Consider the following 23,318-nt stretch of genomic DNA (forward strand, 5'->3'; position numbering starts at 1 on the left):
ATATATAAGGAGTTGTCATTTGTTGGACTAATACTCTTCTTATGGAATAAATTTATGTTTTTTAAGAATTTTATTAATTTCAAAATAATTTACTTAAATGATGAATTTGAAAAATAATTAAGTTGATTTTTTTTAATTAATTGGCTGATCCAAAAACTTAATTTTTTGTTCTGAATATTAAAAAAAATATTTTATTTTTTATAAATTCAAATTCTTCATATTAGCTCATGCATAGTTTTAGATATTTAAATGTAATTATGATTTTATTCAATATAAATTATATTTTCAAAGGATAAAAAATTGGCATGATATTTACATTTTAGATCCTTATGTTTGTAGACTAGTGTTATTGACGGTTGTCAATCACATTTTTCCTCTCTCTTGTATTCTTAAATATTTGCTAGTAATTTGTTCTAATTATCTACTAGTGTATTTTTTACTATTAAATTAATTAAACATCGATTTTTTTTCTGCTAAAGTTAAGACAACTAAGCAAATTGCAGACTGCTAAACCGCTTTTAGTTAAGTTTTTTTCTAAATGAAAAGGAGATATTTTATTTTGATTGTTCATGCTTATAGTTATACCATGTGTGACTCTAATATTAGGAATAATACATATATTCTAAATAAGGAAAGACTTGAGATGCAATATTTTCAAAACCCTAAATATTAGAAATATAGTTAAAATTATAATTTTATCTAGCGTGAAAACAGATTTTAAAGAGTAAAAAAAGGCGAACGACATTTCGCTAAGGGTTTTCGTCCTTTTAATATAATAATCTTAGGGTACACGCGTTGCGCGAGTACCACATACTAATGAGTCAATAACTTTAATGAATTTTATAAATATTATTAAACAATGTGTTTAATTTATGAAATAAAATTTAAATAAAAAATATATATTCCTAAAAGTGATGAATGTTATCCCATTTAGCTAACTCACTAAGAAATAAATTCTTCCCATAGAAATTCTAAGATGCCTTATTGCGACTTCTGAGAACTTTTTTGGGAATATCTTATGAAACTTGTTGCTATTGTATGCATTAACGCTGAAAACAAACAAGTGATGCAAAATCATTTATCACAATCCAAATATTTGTCAAATAAGATGATTTTAAAAATTAAATATTTTGGTCTTTTAGAGATTGAGAATGAAGAGGTTAACTGTATATCTCTTGTCATTTGTTGGACGAATGTAAAGGAAAGAGAAATATTTAAAGATAATTAATTTAGAATACATTTTATCTTCTACTATATCCTTTTTATTGCTTTACATTTGCATTTTACCAACTTGACTCTCAAATATTATAATTAATTTTTCTCTATCTTTCTTGATTTTTTTTTATCGCCAAATGCTCTCCTCATGAAATAAATTTATGTGCACTAAGATTTTTGTATTTACTTATATGCAGAATTTGTAAAAGAATTGAATTGAATTCTTTAACTAATAAGTTCATTCAAAGACTTCTTTTTTTAAATAAAAATTTAATTATTTTTTCTTAACATTGGAGAAAATATTTTTTCTTGAATCATATTATTAATATTACCTCATCCTAAGTTTTTAAGGTTCAACTATAATATATATTTATCCAATAGAATTTTATGGTCAAAGGATTGAAAAACTGATCTGACATTTCAAGAATTTGAATGTTTTAAAATCCTAAATATTAAAAATATAATTAAATTATATTTTTTTAATATAAAATCTAGCAGGTAAAAAAATGACCAACATGTCATTATAATAAATTCTAAAATTATATTATTTTTAACCACTTTATTAGAGTTAAAATATTCAAACCCCTCGATATGTTTAAGTAAATTACCATAATAAAAGAAGAGACTACTTTGAGTCAGGCTACATACGTTTGAAAACATACTTAGGTTGGGATTAATCTACATAACAAAAAAAAATTAATAAACAAATTTTTAGTTGGCTTCAAAATTCTATATATTAGGAAAATTAATATGGAAGGTACACACCGTAAGAGTTGAAAATGCAGAACTTTTAGAACTAAAAGGAATTGAAAAATTAATGTCCTAAATATTAGAAAAATAATTAAATGACTATTCCTATATATTAGAAAATAAATTAAATGATTATTCCTAAATATTAGGAAACTAATCAAATGGCTATTTTATCTTGTGTGACCTCTATTTTTTGAAGGGTAAAAAAGGCGAATGACATTTCGCTAAGGGCGTTCGTGCTTTTAATATAACTGGTCTCTATATACGTGCTTCGCACGTAATAATAAGCGCCCAATAGTTAATGTAAAATATTTGAATATACTTGTTACTACAAAAGTGTTAATCTCATGCAACATATGATATTAAAGACGTTATTTTTAGCTAATCCATTTTATATCACTATTACCTTTCTAGTTACATATATGAGAAAAAATGAACTAGAAAGATTTTCCTGCACATGAGAAGATTTGACAAATTAAACTGAACCATAAGAATTTGCTTCATGTCGTGTCTTTTAACAGGTAAAACTTTTGGTCTTTGAATATATCAACAATGTTGGCCTTGCAAGTAATTTAAACGTGTTAGCATTCAACTCTCATATAATTAATTGATCACTATTATCTTTTCTCTTTGCTTTTTTTAATCGTTCAGCTATGATATTAAAATCTAAATCTTTTTAGGTTGGTCTTAATTACATATTATTTTTTATAAAATTAAATGTCCTACAATGATTTAAGAAAAGACGAACTAAAATATATATAAATAAATATCTCTCGCTCATGTGTATTGTTCTTTATGGTAAAACCCTTAAATTTTAATGTTAAAGACTGTTTCTCAATTAGGTCCATCCTTCTAAGAATTAAGTTGAAAGATTAAAGGGTATGATAAGTCTTGTAACTACCGGTTAGATAAATAGAGTAGCGAGCAAATGCCGGAGAGTTACTTTGTAATATTTTTAATTTCGTACACCTATTTCAATTATATTTCTTTAACAGTTTTAATTTTGGAAACGTCTTCTTCTATAAAATTTTCTTTAAAAAATTGAAGTTGCTGAATTTTTTTCAAACTCGGCTTGCGAGTGTTTCTTTTTGTTTTGTTTCTTCCAAAGCTTTTCTTCAATTAAATTTTTGTATTGTTATGGGTTTGGAATTCTAAAAGCATGTTGGATTCTACTACGTTCTCCCTGTGGAATTAGTATCGTATTAGAACTTTACATACGATTATTAATTTTAAGAAAATTCCATCATTAGTTGATATCAAATACCTAGATATTAGGCAAATTAGTATTAGATATTACTATTTTATCCATTATAGAACTATTTTGTGACAAAATACTTAAGGGTATCTCGATTAATATTTTAAGGATATTTTTATCGTTCAACATTTAGCGTGAAATATTCGTGCTTTTATAATAATATAGATATAGATAGATATATAGATATAGATATAAATTGTAATACATTTTTTTACCCCAATCTGTGTAATTTAATATGTTATAGCAAGTGACTTATATTTTATTTTAAGTAATCAATAGATATTATTTTTTTTAATAATGTTATCTGCATTTATTTTTTAAATGATCGTTAAATAATTTACACTGATAACACATACTCTCTCTGTTTTAAAAAAATTGACAACTGCAATATGTGGCTATTAGCTACATAGTACTAATTAGTTAGCTTGTCGGCAGCAATATTGATAAGCCGATATATTAATTAGCATACATCATTATATTATACATCATGATCTTCCCCCTTACATGGATTGGGACATTAATATAATATTGAATATGATTAGTAAAGTTTAGCTCAATAATATGATCATAATGTAACATAACACACACGGATCACGTTTGTTTCAATTCAAAAAAAAAAAAAAAGAATAAAACAAAGGGGATAAAATAATCACAGCTCAGGGGCGGAGCTAAGAGTGCCGTCAGCGGTTTTTGCCGAACCCAGTAGCTTTGGTTCAAATTCTGTATTTGTCTTAAAAAATTCATTGAATGTGTATAAATTATTAATTTAGAACCTAATAACTTAAAACGATTAGAATCCCGAACCCATAAGCTTGAAATCCTGATTGTGCCTCTGTCACGGCTAAAAGACGGCCTCGATTATTAAGTGACCTTTTGTAGTGGTGATGAATATATATCAATATATAGATATGTTGTATGAAAAGTACATTGGTACGTAGTTACGTATATATACAACAAGTATTACACTAACAAGAGTAAGTTCAGTTTAAACTAAAGGTGTAGAGTGCAAATTGGAGGATGCATTAGTGGTCCGTATATATGCAACAATAAGTATTACCCTTCATTCCCAAACAACTAGTTATTTTTATTTGACATATGGCAATACAAATGCGAAAACGAAGTGCCATATATATATTATATGTGTACCCATTCATGAGTGTTGTTTTATGCTTCAATGCCACACCAGAGTGAGTGATTTATGTGGTATTTAATTTTTCGCGTGCACAAATTATAGAAGAATTTGGTTCTTCTATGTGTTCCGTATACTACAGTTACGGAATAATAAATGCAAAAAGTAAAGAACACAAATATTTTTACGTGAAAAACACGTGGCTCAAAAGATGAAAAAATCACGACCTACTACCCAGTAGGATCTTTCCCAACACTTCACTAAATCACTGAACCAAAAACAGCATTTGCAAAACTCTTGTAAACCTAAGGATTACCTCTAACCCTTTATGGCAACCAGCCTCAAACTGTTGCGACAATTTCAAGTTAACTCTGTTAGGTTTTAGTTTTAATGATGAAAAATAATATAATTATTTTTGGTGTAGGGACTCAAGGTAATCAACCAAGATCGAAATGCATAAAGAGAAACAATCAAAGTTGAAGAGAGAAATCAATCAAAGATTGATTGAAGCATCCAAAAGGAAAAGAAGCACTGAGAATCCGGCAAGAAAATCAATCAGAGATTGCTTGAAGAGTTAAAAAGGAAAATAAGTATTGAAGATGGAAGGACACAGATTTAAGGAGCAAATCTGGAGCTATCAAGACTTAAAGATGGAAAGTTGCCAAAGTCCACATATCAAAGAATAGTAACGTGAATTAACCTTATTTTTGGAAAGAATCAATTTCATTCGAAGGATCAAATCTCTTGGGTTGGCAAATCTTTTCAGTAACGGTCTCCTACAAAGTATTTATATGCAACCTTAGGACTTAGAGAAACATACTTTGATCAAACCAATTACCCTCTCTTTGTTCTACTGCAAACGAATAATGTAGCTCTACTAGATCTGTTATGTAACAAGTTAGAGAAGAAAGAGAGAAAAATACTGGTGAGGCATGGTATCAAGAAAAGACGAGTGGCATAGAAACAGAGCTATTGGTGTAAACTACACCATTCACTTTGTACTCAAGAAACTCATTCACTAAAAGAGAACTCCCTTGCAACCCAAGGGGACTGGACTAGGATTCACATTGAATACGAACCAGTATAAAAACTCCGGTGTCTTTAATTCCAGCACTTTACTTCTGCATTTTAATTCTGCACCTCTTGATATCTCGCTATTACATCTAGTCGACTAATTGAAAAACTAGTCAACTTATAACAATTAATTTAAAAATAAGCAATTCACCCTCACTCTTGTACTTTTAATTGGTATCAGAGCAAGGCCACATTTTTCTTTTGCTTAACAGCTTGTGAGAAAAGATCATGGCTAATCAAGTTATTGTCGGAGCACTCTTCCAAGAAGGAACATCCCATATTTCAATGGACAACATTTCTCTCACTGGAAAGTGCGTATGGAAATATTCGCAAAGGCTTATGATGTCAAAGTCTGAAGAGTTATCAAAAAGGGGAACTACCCTCTGCTGGCTGCTGCTCAACCAGCTGCTGATCCTAAAGATATAGATGAATATATAGATGAGAAAATAGCAGTTGTGCAAGTTAATATTAAGGCAAGGAATCTGCTTTATAATGCTATAAGTGGTTAGGAATATGAGAAAATATTCAGTTGCGATACAACCAAAGAGATGTGGGATAAACTTGAAGTTACGTATTAAGAAACCAGTAAAGTGAAAGAAACCCATATCAACATGTTGGTTCATGACTACGAACTCTTCCAGATGAAAGAAGGAGAATCCATTGAAGAGATGTTTGCCAGATTTAGCAAAATCATTAGCGATCTAAAAGCCTTTGGAAAACCATACTCAAATGGTAATCAAGTTAGAAAAATTCTTAGAAGTCTAACCACTACTTGGAAGACAAAAATGGTTACACTTGAATCACAAGATTTGAACAAATTATCATTTGATGAACTTCGAGGAGAACTCATAGCTTTCGAAAAAACTCATCTCAAGAAAACAAGCCCAGAAGAAAAGAAGAAAATAGTTGATGCTGACTTAGATATTTAAGTGAAAACCGCAGATGCGGTGGTTTGGACCGTAGAAGCAGTAGCGCAAAAGCGAATCGCAGGTGCGAAAAGCCTGGGCCAGAAAATATAAAAGGTTTCCTTCGCGATTTTTGAGTTATTCTTCACCATTTTCATGCGGGTTTGAGCTTGAGGGAGCTATTTGAAGAGGGATTTCATAGAGGTAAGGTTTTTGGACCCTAAACTCGTTTCTATGGTGTTATTTCACTGATTTGGCTTGAAATTAATGGAAATTAAGGGTTAAAATTGGGAATTAGGTCTTGAGATTGGAGACCTTTGAGCAAGGGTTGAGGGTTCATTTGTGGTCGGATTGTAGTACTTTTTATATGTGTGAACTCGTGGGGAGATAAGGAGCTTATTGATGTAAATTTTACCGAATTCCGAGATGTGGGCTCGGGAGTCGGGTTTTAGTTAATTTTGGGATTTACGTTGTAATTTGATTATTTTCGCATGAGCTTCATTCCATTAGCATATTTTGACGCCATGATTCTAATTTTGTATAGATTCGACACGAGTTGAGGCCGATTCGAGGGGCAAAGGCATCGCGGGCTAGAGTTTGGACCAGATTGAGGTGAGTAATGATTGTAAATGTTGCCCTGAGGGTTTGAAACCCTGGATTTAACATCGTTGTGCTATTTCGAGGTGACGCACACGCTATATGACGAGCGTGGGATCGTGCACTGATGGGGATTGTGACTTTGTCCGTCTCGAATGACTGTTTTACTGCGTATTTGATTGAAAACTGTTTGCTACCATCATGTTTTGGGCTGAATGCCATATTTGGGCCTCATACCAACTGTTTTGGACCCTTAGGGGATGTTTACTACTATTCCCCACTGTTTTGACGTTATACTTGTACTCAATCATGCTATATTCTACTATTCTCGTAACTCAGCTATGTTTACTCTATTTTGGCATCTTAAGTGATATTTTGAGCTGAGCATCATATTTTAATATGCCCGAGAGGTTTTTAAAGATTTTTGAATGAGTAGGGCCGAGGGCCTGTGTTGAGAGGTTATTATGGGATCGGGCTGTACGCCTCAGCAGTGTTGTAGTCATTTATGATTATGAGGCCGAGGGCCTGAGTTGTTATGCCACGAGGTGGCTTGATATGAGGCCGAGAGCCTATTTGATTATGCCACGAGATGGCTTGATATTTCACTTGGGCCGTAAGGGGCCCCTCTTGGAGTCTGTACATACCTAGTGAGCGCGGGTACCCAGTGTGAGATGTGTTATAGCCCGAGGGGCTGATGTTGTTCCATGCTATAGCACGAGGGGCTGATACGAGTGATTTTTGAGATAGCCCGAGGGGCTGATTTTATGTGTTTATCTTTTCTCACTACTTTTCTTTCACTCGTTTAACTGTTAAAAGATGTTTTAAAGAAGCTTATACTGAACTAAGGTGTTTTTTATAAGTTTTCACTGTTTTATTGCACTGTATTGGTTTTACACTGCCTCTTTGTTGCATTTTATTGTGTTTTACGTATTTTCTTATCGCTCAGATACCTTTACTTTTATTACTCACTGAGTTGGCATACTCACATTACTCTCTGCACCCTGTGTACAGATTCAGGAGCTTCGGGCCCTGCTAGCGAGGGTTGATTGCTTCCAACAGATCGTGCGGAGTTCACTAGGTAACTGCTCGACGTTCGCCGCCCAGTGCTTCTCCTTCCTATCTTTATCTTATTTTGTACTGAATTGTAGTGGTCTATTTAGTCTTTTCCTACTCTTAGACATATGTTTAGATAATCATGACTGGTGACACCCTAATATCGGGCTGTGTTTATTTCCGCAAATATTCTATCTAACTTTTATTTTGGGATTTATAGTATGTTAATGACTTAAATTGAATTATTATAACTGTTAAAAATGAATTGTGTGTTGTGTCGGTTGGCCTTATTTCACGATAGGCGCCATCACGACCGAGTCCAGATTTAGGGTCATAACAAGTTAGTTTCAGAGCCTAGGTTACATCGGTCTCACGAGTCATGAGCAGGTTTAGTAGAGTCTCACGGATTGGTACGGAGACGTCTGTATTTATCCTCAAGAGGCTGCAGAACCTTTAGGAAAAACTTCATATTCTTGAAATTCTTGTCATGCGAATTTGTTGATCCGAGTACTAAACTTCTGTTATTCCATTCTCTCACAGATGGTGAATACACGTGCTACCGGTCAGGATAGATGACCACTAGTACCACCAGCTGTGGCCACTAGAGGACGAGGACGCAGTAGGGGCAATGGTGTAGCCCGCACAGCAGCTAGGGCAGCACCTGCAACCCCAGTTCAGGATCAAGTCCCCGTGTGGACGCTCCAATAGCACCAGCTCAGGCACCAGCTGTGCCCATGGTGATTCTGGGTCTTCAAAAGGCCCTGGCCCAGATTCTATCAGTATGCTCTAGCCTAGCTCAGGCGGTATTTGTTACTATAGCCGCAGCTAATTCTCAGGCCGGGGGAGGCACTCAGACTCCCGTCGCTCGCACACCTAAATAGGTTGTGTAGGGACATCAGACACCGGGGGCACATCCAACCCAGCCAGTTGTAGCTACTTAGGACTATGTAGCTCCTGCCATGCCAGAGGACGAGCAGCGCAAGTTGGAGAGGTTTGGTAGACTTCAGCCTCCAACTTTTAGTGGTATAGAGGGCGAGGATGCCCAGGGTTTCTTGGATAAGTGTCAGAGGATTGTTCGTATAACAGGTATTCTAGAGACCAACGGGGTTGCTTTCACTACTTTTCAGTTTTCTAGAGCTACCTTCACTTGGTGGGAGGCTTGTGAGAGGCGTAAGTCTGCAGCACCCCTTACCTGGCAGCATTTTTCCGTTCTTTTTTTAGAGAAGTATGTGCCACAGTCTCGCAGAGAGGAGCTGCGCAGGTAGTTCGAGTGGTTGCGTCAGGGAGATTTGACTATGATGCAGTATGAGATGAGGTTCTCCGAGTTAACCCGTCATGTAGTTTGGTTGGTTCCCATAGATCGAGAGAGGATCAGGAGGTTTGTTGATGGCCTCACATATCAGCTTCGGATTCTTATGACTAGAGAGAGGGTGATAGGTGCTACCTTCGAGGAGGTTGTTAACATCGCCCGTGAGATTGAGTCGGTTCGCCGCCAGGAGCGAGAGGAGATGGAGGCCAAGAGGCCTCGAGGATCTGGTAGCTTTAGTAGTTCTCCTTCGAGAGGCCAGTTCCAGCAGGGCAGAGGCCGCCCATTCAGATAGGCTCATTCAGCTCGCCCAGGTTATCGTGGGGCATCATCGGGTCATGGTTCTCACAGTTCTCATCAGGTCCAGTCATCACTTAGTGCCCTTCCAGCCTAGAGTTCGTCCTATGCTCCATCTGCTTATGGTTCTGCCATGTCAGGTCTTTCTACTGGTCATTCCGGTGCCAGGGGTTCCCTTCAGTCCCCATCTCCAGCACCCAGGAGTTGCTACGAGTGTAGAGAGTTGGGTTATATGTGGAGGTCCTCGTCGTCTTGGGGGTTCATCTCAGCAGAGGAGTCAGCCATCGGCTTCAGCACTAGTAACTTCACCACCACCCACCCAGTCAGCTAAGGGTAGAGGCCAGTCAGCTAGGGGTCGCCCTAGAGGGGGAGGTCGATCAGGTGGCAGTTAGACCCATTTTTATGCACTCCCAGCTAGACCCGATATTATTGCTTCAGACACCGTGATCACAGGTATTGTCTCAGTCTGCCATAGAGATGCATCTGTATTATTTGATCCCGGTTCCACTTATTCTTATGTGTCATTATACTTTGCTCGTTATTTAGGTACTCTGATAGGTGATACTATTGTTGTGGACCGTGTGTACCGGTCGTGTGTGGTGAATATTGGGGGTCTAGAGACCCGAGTGGATCTTTTGTTCTTATGTATGGTGGATTTTAATGTTATATTGGGCGTGGATTGGCTATCTCTGTGTCGTGCTATTTTGGACTGTCATGCTAAGACAGTGACATTGGCTATGCCGGGTGTGCTACGGATTGAGTAGCGAGGTTCGACTGATTATGTTCCCAGTAGGGTGATTTCATTCTTGAAAGCCCAGCATATGGTTGGGAAGGGTTGTCTTTCGTATTTAGCCTTTGTGAAGGATGTCGATGCAGAGACTCCTAGTATTGATTCTGTTCCTATTGTGAGGGATTTTCCCGATGTGTTTCCTGCAGACCTGCCGGGAATGCCACCGGACAGGGATATTGATTTTGGTATTGATCTGGTGTCGGGCACTCAGCCCATTTCTATTCCACCGTATCGTATGGAACCAGCGGAGTTGAAGGAGTTAAAGGAGCAGCTTCAAGAACTCCTTGATAAGGGGTTCATTCGGCCTAGTGTGTAACCTTGGGGTGCACCTGTTCTATTTGTGAAGAAGAAGGATGACACTATGAGGATGTACATTAATTATAGGTAGTTGAACAAGGTTACAATTAAGAACAAGTATCCTTTGCTGCGTATCGATGATTTGTTTGACCATCTTCAGGGAGCGAGAGTGTTCTCCAAGATTGATCTCCGTACAGGTTATCACCAGTTGAAGATCAGGGACTCAGATATTCTTAAGACAGCTTTCAGGACCCGATATGGGCATTATGAGTTTTTGGTGATGTCTTTTGGGCTGACCAATGCCCTAGTAGCGTTCATGCATTTGATGAACAACGTGTTTCGGCCCTATCTCGACTTGTTTTTCATAGTTTTCATTGATGATATTCTAGTGTATTCGCGTAGTCAGGAGGAGCGTGTGGAGTATTTGAGAGTTGTGTTGTAGAGTTTGAGGGAGGAGAAGCTTTACGCAAAGTTCTCTAAGTGTGAGTTTTGGCTCATTTCAGTGGCTTTCTTGGGGCACATGGTGTCCAGTGAAGGTATTCAGGTTGATCCAAAGAAGATAGAGGCGGTTCAGAGTTGGCCTAGACCATCCTCAGCCATAGAGATTCGTAGTTTTCTTAGTTTGATGGGTTATTACCGCCAGTTTGTTTAGGGATTCTCATCTATCGCATCGCCCTTGACCAAGTTGACTAAAAAGGGTGCTCTATTCAGGTGGTCAGATGAGTGTGAGTAGAGCTTTCAGAAGCTCAAGACTGCCTTGACCACAGCTCCAATGTTAGTTTTGCCATCAACTTTAGGTTCATATACCTTGTATTGTGATGCTTCGAGAGTTGGTATTGGGTGTGTATTGATGTAGGGGTAGAGTTATTGCTTATGCTTCTCGTTAGTTGAAGACCCATGAGAAGAACTACCGTGTTCATGATTTGGAGTTGGTTGCCATTGTTCACGCGTTGAAGATTTAAAGGCATTATTTGTATGGTGTGTCTTGTGAGGTGTATACTGATCATCGTAGCCTCCAGCGCTTGTTCAAGTAGAAGGATCTTAATTTGAGGCAGCGGAGATGGTTGGAGTTGCTAACGGATTATGATATTACTATTTTGTACCATCCGAGGAAGGCCAATGTGGTGGTCGATGCCTTGAGTAGTAAGGCGGTGAGTATGGGGAGTTTGGCATATATTCCAGTTGGGGAGAAACCTCTTGCAGTTGATGTTCAGGCCTTGGCCAATCGGTTCGTGAGGTTGGATATTTCGGAGCCTAGTCGGGTATTGGCTTATGTGATTTCTCGGTCTTCCTTATTTGATCGCATCAGAGAGCGCCAGTATGATGATCCTCCTTTGCTTGTCCTTAAGGATAGATTTCAGTACAATGATGCCAGAGATGTGACCATTGGTGATGATGGGGTGTTGAGGATGCAGGGCCGGATATGTGTGCCAATGTAGATAGGCTTCGGGAGTTAATTCTGGAGGAGGCCCATAGCTCGTGGTATTCCATTCATCCGGGTGCCGCGAAGATGTATCAGGATCTGAGACAATATTATTGGTGGAGGAGAATGAAGAAGGACATTGTGGGATTTTTAGCTCAGTGTATCAATTGTCAGCAGGTGAAATATGAGCATCAGAGACCGGGTGGCTTGCTTCAACAGATAGATATTCCAGAGTGGAAGTGGGAGTGGATCACCATGGACTTTGTAGTTGGGCTCCTATGGACTTTGAAGAAGTTCGATGCTATTTGGGTGATTGTGGATCGGCTGACCAAGTTCGTGCACTTCATTCCTGTGTGTGCTACCTATTCTTCAGAGTGGTTGGTAGAGATCTATATCTGGGAGATTGTTCATTTGCATGGTATCCTAATTTCCATCATTTCAGATAGGGGCACTTAGTTTACTTTGCAGTTTTGGAGGTCTGTGTAGCGAGTGTTGGGTACTCAGGTTGAATTGAGCACAACTTTTCACCCTCAGACAGAGGGGCAGTCCGAGTGCACTATTTAGATATTGGAGGACATGTTGCGTATTTGTGTCATTGATTTCAGAGGGTCATGGGATCAGTTTCTACTACTCGTAGAGTTTGCTTATAACAACAGCTACCGGTCAAGTATTCAGATGGTTCCATATGAGGCTTTGTATAGGATGCGGTGTAGATCTCCAGTTGGATGGTTTGAGCTGGGTGAGGCTAGACTATTGGGTATAGACTTAGTGTATGATGCTTTAGACAAGGTGAATGTAATTCAGGAAAGGCTTCGTACAGCGTAGACGAGGCAAACGAGTATTGCTGACAGGAAGGTTCGAGATATGTCCTACATGGTTGGTGAGAAGGTCCTGTTGAAGGTTTCACCCATGAAGGGTGTTATGAGATTTGGGAAGAAAGGTAAACTGAGTCCTCTGTTCATTGGGCTTTTTGAGGTGCTTCGGAGGATTGGGGAGGGGGCTTATGAGATTGCTTTTCCACCCAGCTTGTCGAGTGTGCATCCGGTATTTCATGTTTCTATGCTTCGAAAGTATATTGGCGATCCGTCTTATGTTTTGGATTTCAGCACGGATCAGTTAGGTAATGATTTGACTTATGATGTGGAGCCAGTAGCTATTTTGGAGCACCAGGTTCGAAAGTTGAGGTCAAAGGATATAGCTTCAGTGAAAGTGCAGTGGAGAGGTCGGCTCGTGGAGGAGGCTACCTGGGAGATCGAGCGGGAGATGCGGAGCAAATATTCTCACCTATTTGAGGCTTCAGGTACGTTTCTTGACCCGTTCGAGAACGAATGTTTGTTTAAGAGGGGGAGGATGTAACGATCCGGTGGGTCGTTTTATGAGTTACTACTCCGTTTCCCCCTATTTCTGCTTCTTATTGCCTTGTTCAGCGGTATTATGTGTTATCGTGTTGGTTGGCTTAGGTTCGGAAAGGTTTTGGTAAGGTTTGAGACACTTAGTCTCTTTTGAGTAAGCTTAAGTTGGAAAAGTCAATCAGATGTTGACTTGTGTGGAAAGGGCTCTGATGTAATTTCGATGGTTTGGATAGCTTCGGGAGATTATTTGGGACTTAGGAGTATGATCAGAATGTGTTTTGGAGGTCCGTCGTAGGTTTAGGCTTGAATTAGTGAAATTGGTATTTTGGCGTTTTCCGATTGATAGGTGAGATTTTGATATAGGGGTCGGAATGGAATTCTGGGAGTTGTAGTAGGTCCGTTGTGTTATTTGGTTGTGTGTGCAAAATGTCAGATCATTCGGACGTGGTTTGATAGACTTTTTTTATCAAAAGTAGAATTTGAAAGTTTTTAGAATTCTTAGGCTTGAATCCGATGTGATTTGGTTGTTTCGATGTTGTTTGAGGTGTTTTGAAGATTTGTATAAGTTTGTATGGTGGTATGCGAGTTGTTCGTGCTTTTGGTCGAGGTCCAGGGGCCTCGGGGTGATTTCGGGTGGTTGACAGAAAGTTAGGAATTGGAAAATGGCAGCTGAAGCTAAGTCTACTGTCATAACTGTACCTGCAGCCAGGGGACCGCAGGTGCAGGCTCGCAGAATCGCTCAATGGGTCGAAGATGCGGCAAAGGGCCATGGGGGTTTGAATAACATAAGCGGAAATTTAAGCGCACATGCGGTATCGTAGGTGCAGGTGTCTTATAGCAGATGCGGACTTGGATCTTTAAGTGAAAACCGCAGATGCGGTGGTTTGGACCGCAGAAAAGGACCGCAAGTGCGAAAAGCCTGGGCCAGAAAGTATAAAAGGTTTCCTTTGCGATTTTTGAGTTATTCTTCACCATTTTCATGCGGGTTTGATCTTGAGGGAGCTATTTGAAGAGGGATTTCATAGAGGTAAGGTTTTTGGACCCTAAACTCGTTTCTATGGTGTTATTTCACTGATTTGGCTTAAAATTAATGAAAATTAAGGGTTAAAATTGGGAATTAGGGCTTGAGATTGGAGACCTTTGAGCAAGGGTTGAGGGGTCATTTGTGGTCAGATTGTAGTACTTTTGATATGTGTGAACTCGTGGGGAGATAAGGAATTTATTGATGTAAAATTTATCGAATTCCGAGACTTGGGCCCGGGGGTCTAGTTTTGGTTAATTTCGGGATTTATGTTGTAATATGATTATTTTGTCATTGGCTTCGTTCCCTTAGCATATTTTGACATCATGATTCTGATTTTGGATAAATTCGACGCGCGTTGAGGCCGATTCGAGGGGAAAAGGCATCGCGGGCTAGAGTTTGGACCGGATTGAGGTGAGTAATGATTGTGAATGTTGTCCTGAGGGTATGAAACCCCAAATTTCACATCGTTGTGCTATTTTGAGGTAACGCACACGCTAGATGACGAGTGTGGGATTGCGCACTGATGGGGATTGTGACTTAGTCCATCTTGAATGACTGTTTTACTGCATTTTTGATTGAAAACAGTTTGCTATCATCATGTTTTGGGCTGATTGCCATATTTGGGCCTCATGCCAACTGTTTTGGACCCTTAGGGGATGTTTGCTACTATCCTCACTGTCTTGACTTTATACTTGTACTCAATCATGCTATATTCTACTATTTCTCGTAACTCAGCCATGTTTACTCTATTTTGACATCTTAAAAGATATTTTGAGCTTAGCATCATATTTTACTGTGCCCGAGAGGCTTTTAGAGATTTCTGACTGAATAGGGCCGGGGGCCTGTGTTGAGAGGTTATTTTGGGACCGGGCTGCACGCCACAGCAGTGTTGTAATGATTTATGATTATAAGGCCAATGGCCTGAGTTGTTATGCCATGAGGTGGCTTGATATGAGGCCGAGCGCCTATTGACTATGTCACGAGATGGATTGATATTGCGTTTGGGCCGTAAGGGGCCCCTCCCAGAGTTTGTACACCTCTAGTGAGCGAGGGTACCCAGTGTGAGATGTGTTATAGCCCGACGGGATGATGTTGTTCCATGCTATTGCACGAGGGGCTGATACGAGTGATTGTGAGATAGCCCGAGGGGTTGATTTTATGTGTTTATCTTTTCTCACTGCTTTTCATTCACTCATTTAATTGTTAAAAGATGTTTTAAATAAGCTATACTGAACTAAGGTATTTTTTTATAAGTTTTCACTTTTGTTGCACTGTATTTGTTTTACACTGCCTCTTTGTAGCATTTTGCTGTATTTTCGTGTTTTCTTATCGCTCAGCTGCCTTTACTTTTATTACTCGCTGAGTTGGCGTACTCACATTACTCCTTGCACCCTGTGTGCAGATTCAGGAGCTTCAGGCCTTGATAGCGAGAGTTGATTGCTTCCAGCAGACCGTGTGGAGTTCACTAGGTAGCTGCTCAACGTTCGCAGCCTAGTGCTTCTCCTTCCAATATTTGTCTTCTTTTATACTGAATTGTAGTAGACTATTTAGTATTTTCCTACTCTTAGACATATGTTTAGATTCTCATGATTGGTGACACCCCGATGTCGGGCTGTGTTTATTTCCACAAATGTTCTATCTCACTTTTATTTTGGGATTTATAGTATGTTAATGACTTAAATTGAATTATTATAACTATTAAAAATGAATTGGTTGTTGTGTCGACTGGCCTTGTTTTACGATAGGCGCCATCACGATCGGGTCCGGATTTAGGGTTGTGACAACTGCCAAAAGAGTGCGTTGTACTTGGGACACATCGAAGGAAATGTCCCTGAAACAACTGTCAATGCCAATGCAGTCAAAAGGTACTATGTTGGATCCTCTATATAGCATTAATGTTCTCCGGTTGGGATGAAGAAGACTTTCTTTCTCACTATCCAAATATTCAACCCTTTGCAAACCCTTTGAGCTGGCTCCTATTCTTTGATTACCCTCTTTGGAACCTAGAAGTTATTATTGAAAAAAAGGATGAATGAAAAATGAAAATAGAAGAAAAAGAAAGATACAAAAAAAAAGGAAGAAAAGACAAAAAGAAAATGAAATGAAAAATGAAAAAAAAAAAGGAAAAAGGAAAGGAAAAGAAAGAGAAAACAAAACAAAACAGAAAGAAAAGAAAAACTAAAAGAAAATAAAAAACAAAGTTCCCTGAACTACGTTCGACTTGATTCCGAAAGGATACGTAGGCAGCCTCTCTCTGGGGTTCAGTAACACCAAAATAAAAATCCAAATTCCCCCAAAAGTGAAACTGGGCAGATGTTATAATGGTTGGGCGATGGTTTTGCCCGAAAGGTTCCAAAGTTGTAACTCAATCCAAATTCTTTTTACCCAAACCCTATTCAAGTCCTTTCGATCAATCGGTAAAGATGTTCAAAATTGGAAGATGTGTTTACTTGGATCTGATACAATTAAATGAGAGAAATAAAATGAGAGAGTCTTATTGGTAAAAACCCACACGGGCACCATAGGGCGATGGTAAGCAGAGAAATTGAAAATGAGAGAGTCTTGTCAGTGAAAACTCGCAAAGAGCACTATAAGGCGACAGTGAAAAGAGAAATGAGAGAGGTCAGCTGGTGAAAACCCGCAAGGGCGCCCCTAATCGAAAAGAGGATCCTCACAGCCATCGGCATCGATAGAGTCCTGGAATGGTTTCTCGATTTTGAGGCAAAGGTTGTGATGAATTTCTGGGAGTCGGACAGTTTACACAGATCAGGCATCCAGTCCAAAAGGCATGTCATATTCATTGAAGTCCGCATGTACTCCAGATAAGTCCTTCTTTCCTTTCCTCAAAAGGGACACTTCTTGTTTTAAACTCATTCTCCATTCCATTGTTTGTTTTCTTTGAATCCCTTTCGACCTAACTCTGTTCCGAAACTAAGACAAAGAAAGGTTGGTAAGACTAATTTACAGGGCTTCCATTTGACATGAGCTAATATGCAAAAAGGCACCTAGCCTCGTCAGGGGCATCAAGTCGACCTCGACCAGCCATGGCGGCTGATGCTTTGAAATCAAAACTCTTGGAAGGAGAAAATCAAATTGAAGTGCCTATAAAGGCAAATGAAGCTGAAAAGGATGAGTCTCACGTGGATAACCATCTCGGGAAAGGTTTGAAAAGCCAAGGTACCCAAAAAATGCTCTGAAATTGAAGTTGGAAGAAAGAAGCCAGAAATGAAAGGCCTATGAAGGCTAAATAAAGTTGGAAAAGGCTAAGTCCCACATGACTAGCCGTTGCGACAAAGTTTGAGGAGCCAAAAGTTCCCCAATGCTCCGAAGTTTTTTTATGAAAAAAAAGAAAAAAGAAAAGAAAAACAACAAGTCAAAAAGGGAAGGGCCTATAGAGGCAAAATAAAGTCGATAAAGGTTGAGTCCCATCGACCAATCGTCATGGCAAAATCTGAAAAGCCAAAGTTTCTCCAGGGTCAGAAATGCAATTGGTATTCAGGAAACAACCAGTTGCAGGTGAAAGGGGCCGAGAACAAGAGATTGAAATAATCAAGGCCACAAAACCAACCACCATTTCAAACTGACAAATTGTTCTTTGTTTAAAAAATAGGAAAACAAGTGCAATCCAAATCAACCTTGCAAGAAGCAGGTGCAACCAAAAAGAAACTGCGCAAGGGCTAAAAGTAGTTCTACAACAATAATCAATCCAAAAGGGAAGTCTCCTCCAAATTCTTTCATGCATTTTATTCATTTTCTTAAATAAAACAAATGCCAAAAATGAAATAAAAAGAAAGAAGAAGAAAAATTCAAAATCATGGTAGCATAGGGTCTCCAATCTCTAGCTACGTCTTTCCCAACATAGGGCCCCATTCCCTAGTCGATGCTAGCACAACCTGGTAATCTTTCCAACATAGGGTCCCACTCCGTAGTTGATCCCGGCATAACCAGAGGATCTTTCCAGCATAACCCGATGACTTTCCCGGCATAACCCCTGGACCTTTTCCGGCATAACCCAATGACTTTCTCGGCATAATCCGAGGACCTTTCCGGCATAACCGAATGACTTTTCTGGCATAACCCGTGGACCTTTTCTGGCATAACCCGATGACCTTCCTGACATAACCCGTGGACCTTTTCCGGCATAACCCGTGGACCTTTTCCGACATAACCCGATGACCTTCCCGGCATAACCCGAGGACCTTTCCGGCATAACCCGATGACTTTCCCGGCATAAACCGTGGACCTTTTCCGGCATAACCCGATGACCTTCCCGGCATAACCCGAGGACCTTTCCGGCATAATCCGATGACTTTCCCGGCATAATCCGAGGTTCTTTTTCCGGCATGACCCGATGACTTCCCCGACATAACCCGAGGACTTATTTCCGGCATAACTCGATGACTTCCCCGGCATAACCTGAGGACCCTTTTCCGGTATAACCCGAGAAACTTTTCCGGCATAACCCGATGACTTCCCCGGCATAACCCAAGGACCTTTTCTGGCATTACCTGATGACTTTCCCCGTATAATCCAAGGACCTTTTCGGCATAACCTGATGACTTCCCCGGCATAACCCGAGGATCCTTTTCCGGCATAACCCGATGACCTTCCCCGGCATAACCCGAAGACCTTTTTCGGCATAACCCGATAACTTTCCCGGCATAACCCGAGGACCTTTCCAGCATAACCCGATGACCTTCCCTGTCATAACCCATGGACCTTTCTGGCATAACCCGATGACTTCCCTGGCATAACCCGATGACCTCCCGGCATAACCCGATGACCTCCCCAGCATAACCCGATGACTTTCCCGCCATAACCCAAGGATCTTTCCAGCATAACCTGATGAATCTACCAACATAACCTGGTAGTCTTTTCCAGTATAGGGTCTCACTCCCTAGGTGATGCCAGCATAACCTGGTAATATTTCCAACTTAGGGCCTCCATCCCCATTTGGTTTTATTTTAGATATAGGGTCTCCACTCCCTAATCTCTTTTCCTCAAGAATACACAATCATGTTTTTATTGCTTTTAATAAAGAAATAGTTTAGATTTTTGTTGCAATAACTCACGAAATTGTCCTAGTGAAATTTCGTTCGTTTGTTTGTTTTGTGCCTGAGCAAGTTTTTACCATAAGGTACGAGGTTTTAGATGACCAAAAGAAGAAGTCTCAATCCAAATAAAAGAAAAGAAAAACAAGAAAAGAACTTGAGCTCTAAGTGTAGAAGTAGAGAAAAGATGTAGACTGTTCAAGATATGATTGAAGTCACGAGCTTTGCATGTCCCGCCTTTCCGAAAAGCTAAAGAAGAATGAACCGACGGTTGCAGCTAACGAGCATCAAGATTCAGATTAGAGTTTGCAGGAAGAACTAGGCAAGACTAAAGATCAAGTTTTAGAAGGTTTATAGATAGGAATCTTGTAACTCGTAGTTGATAGGCTTAGCTAGTTTAGCTTTTCATCTTTCATTTTGGCTTAATAAGGAGCTCAGCAAGCAGAAACAGCAACAACAGCAGTGAAATTACAGTTTCTCGGTAGTCCCAGCTACCAAAACTTCCAGAACTACACTGACCTGATTCCTTTATAGCCAAGGATATATAGGCAACCTCCGAAGCAAGGTTCGGTCAGACATTTTTAAAAAATGCTTCCCATGGAGTTTCAAATGGGCAAAAATTGCTCATAATTGCTCACTTTATCTTTGCCCAAAAACTCTTCATGTTTCCGAGCAAAGAGGGGCAGCTGTGAGCACCTATTTTTGCCCTGTATGGAAATAACTCCTAAAAATAGACCAAACATAATTTTAAAGGAATTTTATAAGTTTTCTTTATTTAGTTGCATCTCATGCATTTTTAATATTTTTAAAATCATAGAAAAAAATTATAAAAGTTTGTCACGTTTTAATTTCATGCCATCTTAGGTTCAATTTGCATCTTGGAATTAATTTTATTAAGCCAAAATCACAAAAAATTATCATATTTACATATTTAGATTTTAGTCTTTAAAATTAGCATTTTTTCTTTAGTTTAAGTTAATTAGTCGTTTTAATGTTAAAAATAAATAAGGAATTTTAATTTCTACAAAAATAGATTGATTTAGGATCTTAATTGATTTAATTAGAATTTAAAATCAAAGAAAAAGAAAAAAACAAAGAAAATGAAAATAGGAAGAATATATTTTTGGTCTTGTTTCCTTTAAAATTGGTCCAATACCTAAAATGGCCCAAATTAACTTTTAAACCCCAGCCCAATCTTCCCGTTCCCCATTTTTTCCTTAAATCCCTAGACCTATCACACATGAAAGGACCTAGAAAAAGATCATCAATCCTATTTCCTTCACAAAAAATGGCAGCTCCTCTCTGGAACACAAAAAGTCAGAGACCCCTCCCTTTTCAGAGAAGCAAACGGCACCTGTTTCTTCTTCAACACAACACTCCCCCATTTTTCTAACCTAAACCACGCACTCCTCCCCCTCCCTTCTTCTTCTTGTTCTTCATTTCTTAAGATCAGACAACAAAGAAGATCCCTTTCTCTTTCACACAAAAACATTTTGCAATTGAAAAGGAGATCTAAAGAATCCGAAAAAAGGCTTCAAACAAAAATCAAAAACAAAAGGAAGTTGAAATTTGAAGGTTTGGCTTCAATTTCTCTAAAATTTGGTGTTTATTTATCTGGGTTTGCTGAAGAAACTATGTTGCCATTGTTTAATTATTGAGTTTGAACCTGAGCTCCAACTTGTAGAGCTCGTTTGGTTTGGTTGCTGTTTTGTTGTTGTCCCCATTTCAATATATGGTTGAACTTCGAATTGTGGGCGTTTTTTTGTTGGATTTCGGCACTGAAATTTTCACTTTGTCGATCTCCATATTCAGTGATTAAATTATATCAAAGGAGTTGTCGTTTATTCCAGTTTGAGTGTTCATTTGTTTATTTGTCATTCCTTCTTCAATATGAAGTTGTGGATGATTCTCCGCCTCTTTTTTTCTATGTTTATGACCTTATTATCGCTATCAAGTTCAGCTACAAGTCTAGTTGAGGCACTTTCCTTGAAGGATTCTGCTATATGGAAGACTGATGGAAAAACATTCGAGATATGAATTTGTCCTCTTGCTTGTGCTTTGATTGAATATTGTGATTATATGATCCTGAGATTGTGTCAAGATATTGTCTTGGTGAAATCTGAAGTTGCAGAACTCTTGTTCCCTCATGTGATGGTCAATTTGTCGAGTAGAAGAGACGTGGATGTTGATCTTTGTCAACTGATCTCCTCACAGATTATTGTTACAGTTTCTTGTTCCATCGTGATTATCCTTGGCTTCCACTTATTTTAACAATTTTCACCATCTTGTGATGTGGCACGAGCTTATAAAAGAAAGCAAATTAATTACTTCTGTTCAGTTAATTAACATAGAACATGTTTTGTTATGATTAACTTTGAGTATATGTTACTCCATGGTTATTCTATTCATTTAGGTGTCTAAGCCATTCAAGTGTTTGGGTGATTAACATGATTAGGCCTTATGTCACTGTGTACGGTCTTTCTTATTCTATTAGTTAGCAGTTTAGACTGGTTTTAATTAGACATGAAACTCACTGAAGTATGCATACCTATATATTCAATTTGTATACAGAGGATTCTTGCGACGGTCCGCCTTTGACCTTTATTTTTGCAAAGTCTCCATTTCCATTATTTTCCTACATCATCCAATAAGTATTAAATATCGTAGTTCACTTTAGGCGTGATTAACAAACCATCGTGATTATGGGTTCAGTTCCCGTGGTATAGTCATGATACCTAATCCAAATTCGGGTGTGCATTTCATGTGACCCGATCATAACAACTTCAAGTAATAATAAAATAAACACATCGCGAATCAAGGGTACATTTCATGTAGCGTGGTTTACGGTGTGTCCCAAAACGACGAGTGTACGACAATTGTAACTTGTTCAAGAAATAATTTCATAAATCCTAAAAGCGGTTTAAAATAATTAAAAGTGGCTAAAAAGTTAAAAATGCATAATAGGTTTAAAACATGTAGTAAATCAGATAATAGTCCAATTATTAATAGTTTAAGCGACCGTGCTCAAACCACGGAACCCGAGAATACCTAACACCTTCTCCCAGGTTAACAAAATTCTTTATCTAGAATTTCTCGTTTCGTAGACTTTTAAAAAAAGTCAAAATTCTCCTTAATTTGGGATTTTAAAAATAAACCGGTGACTTTGGACAACAAAATAATTATCCCAAGTGGCGACTCTGAAATCAAATAAAATAATCTCATATCGAATAGTGTCACTTTAATTGGAAAAACTCCCTTATACTCCCTCGGGTTTAAAAAGGAGGTGTGACACTCATATAAGTACAACTCGTCCAAATGAATGGAGAAGTGAACCAAAATATCCTCAAAAGTTTATCATAGGAGATCCAAGCGAATGAATGAAAACCAAGGGAGATCTCAAGAAGAAAGCAAATATAGCACTGATTTCCCAGGTTGAACCAAAGAAAATAAAGGAAACTCTGAAAGACTCAAACTGGTTACAAGCAATGCAGGAACAACAAGATCAATTTGACAAAAATCAAGTATGCAAACTGCTGCCTAAGCTTGAAAACGCTCCTATAATTGGAACAAAATGGGTTTTCAGAAATAAGCTAAATGAGGATGGAAAGGTTGTTAGAAACAAATCCAGATTAGTAGCTCAAGGATACTCACAAGAGAAAGGAGTCGACTACGATGAAACTTTTGGTCCAGTAGCTCGATTGGAATTAATATGAATTCTTCTTGCCTACGCATCCTTTAAAAGATTTAGGCTCTTCCAAATGGATGTCAAGAGTGACTTTTTAAATGGTTTCATTGAGGAG

Source organism: Nicotiana tabacum, chromosome 5, assembly GCF_000715075.1.
Source record: "Nicotiana tabacum cultivar K326 chromosome 5, ASM71507v2, whole genome shotgun sequence".
Lineage (NCBI taxonomy): Eukaryota > Viridiplantae > Streptophyta > Magnoliopsida > Solanales > Solanaceae > Nicotiana > Nicotiana tabacum.